The following is a 2376-nucleotide window of genomic DNA, read 5'->3' on the forward strand; positions in this document are numbered from 1 at the left end:
GTAATGTTTCAAACCAGGGTGAGTTAGGGTATACTCCATGGCTAGGGCATACTCCATTGGTAGGGAGTTGTCCGAATAAAGCTCAAAGGTGCACGGCGTAGAACTGCAATGACGGGTCGAAGAAAACCCTTAAACGCGTAAAGGTATTTGGCCATGTCTCGTTCTCCTTCTCTGATGTATTGAAGGCCTCTATCCAAGACCACTTGAATCTGATATTGATGGAAAGCCTCACATAAGCATTAATAACTTCCAAGTAATTTGCTAACAATTTCTTTAGGTTGACGAGATTGAGGGGAAGACCGTTCGATTTTGGAAGTTTTAGGCAAGCAATTTCCAAATTAGCTACCTTTTTGGGCCCGTTGTGGTCTGCTTAATGTCCAGAGGTTTGAAATTGGTAATCTAGCTTCTTGTACCTAAAACTCTAGAAAAACACCACTCAATGCTTGTTTTCCGCATACTTTATCAACTATTTTCCTAACTATTTCGCCATTTTTCCCAGCTTTTTTAGCCGGTATTTTGCCAAATTTAATCGACTATTTTTTACGACTCTACTGATAAGTAAGACAGTTCTTACTTTTCACAGTTCGCACAGTTCGAGTGCGATATAACTCCTAGTTGATTCGTTCTTTAGACTTTCAAATGGATGTATTGGGGGGAATGGGATTACATATCTCAGCTTGATAATTTATTAGAATCAAAAGTTGAAAAGAAATCATTAGGAGTCAATCGATTTGGAGTGCTTCTCAATCTGCCATTAGATATGTTTCAACAACTCAGTGCCGTTTTCAAGTTCTATTCATCAGTCACGCCCAAGGAGGCCGGCCCTGAGTCTAAATACACGTTGCTGTCGGTACCTATCTCCCAATATTGACGAGTGCACACTCTTCATACCGCCAGAGATTCAGGCCAGGGAATTTTTCCCTTGGATTCATCAAGAAGACCTTTGGGCGGGAAGAGTGATACGGCCATGAGAACCAAGCCAGAGGAGCCTCAAAATGACAGCATCCGCAGAGCAACTTGAGGACAATGGGCTGGCAATTCAGAGAATTGAAAGCACTTTTGGAATAGTAGAGAACACCACTAAAAGGAAATATCCTCGTTGAGTCACCTCATGTAATGGCTCCATCTAGAGTGCTTGTCAGAGAAAAGTCAATCCAACCAAGCCCCTTGAGACTTTGCTTTGAACACATTTGGGTAGTNTTTGAGAATCACGTAACTAAATGTGTTCAAAGCCGATCGATCCCCATCGCACACCCCAGGCAGCCGCGACGGAGCCAAAAACTAAGCCAGGAACTAATTTATGATGGCATGCAAGAGCATAAATTAAAAACGGATATAGTATGTTGGCGAAGTAGTGTGTCGTGTACCGTTATTCAAAACTATAAAAATAAGGGGAATAAGGTTGAAATAAATTTCCAGACAATGAATTCAAGATTGTTTGACCAGGAAATCTTAATAGCACAAGGCAGTTTTTTCAAGAAAGATGTGAACATTATTGGAAGACTGCTGGATTTGGCTACACTCACTAACAGGGATGAATAGCTATTTATTCAATAGGAAGGGAGTAGGCATTCTTGCCTGACCTAGATCAAAATAGCAAATATTTTCGTGGCCTATCCCCTTGACTGCTGGATCACTTTGCCCTATGCTTCAACCAATCTGAGTTAAGAATTCTTTGAAGGGGTCAAGCGGACAAGCTCTGAAGCGGATAGGCCATGAAAACTTCCTCTACAGTGAGGCTTGAGGAGAGTCCATATGGTGAAAGCAACTTGAACACATTCACCATTTCATGCGTTGCCATTTCATGCCGTTGAGATTGAAGAGAGGAGCGAGGACTTGCCCGAGCTTCTCGTCACACGCGGGGACATGAGGAAATTGCAAGCAAATTTAAGGCGTTGACTAATGCCCTGTAATGACATTCATGTAAAAGACGCGTCATCTCTTTTTGCCTGGTTCTGGCTGATTGGTCCAGAGCCGTCACATGATAGCAGCTGATCAAGGGCCATGAAGAAAAACCAAAACAAAAACGTTGATTGGTACACTCGCTCTTGACTCATTGATCCCCTTGATGACTTTGTGTGTGAATATGATTTTCATCTCTGTGTGGACTTTACGTGGTAAGAGATGCCGTAGAATGTCTAAATGAGATCAATCTAACTATTGGCCAGATAGCTCATTTTACCGACAACCCACTCACCCTGACAGGCCAAAGCCGAACCAATATTCCAGTTTAAAAAAAGGTTCCACTCAAAGTGTTTTGACAGATGTGATTGCCTTCTAGGAATATGGGTTATGAATGCCTTTCCAACCATACAGACTGCTCTTGGTCACGGCAACTCTGGGCTAATTTTCGAAACATAGAAATTAAACAAGAAA

This window comes from Tigriopus californicus, chromosome 11, assembly GCF_007210705.1.
Source record: "Tigriopus californicus strain San Diego chromosome 11, Tcal_SD_v2.1, whole genome shotgun sequence".
NCBI lineage: Eukaryota > Metazoa > Arthropoda > Copepoda > Harpacticoida > Harpacticidae > Tigriopus > Tigriopus californicus.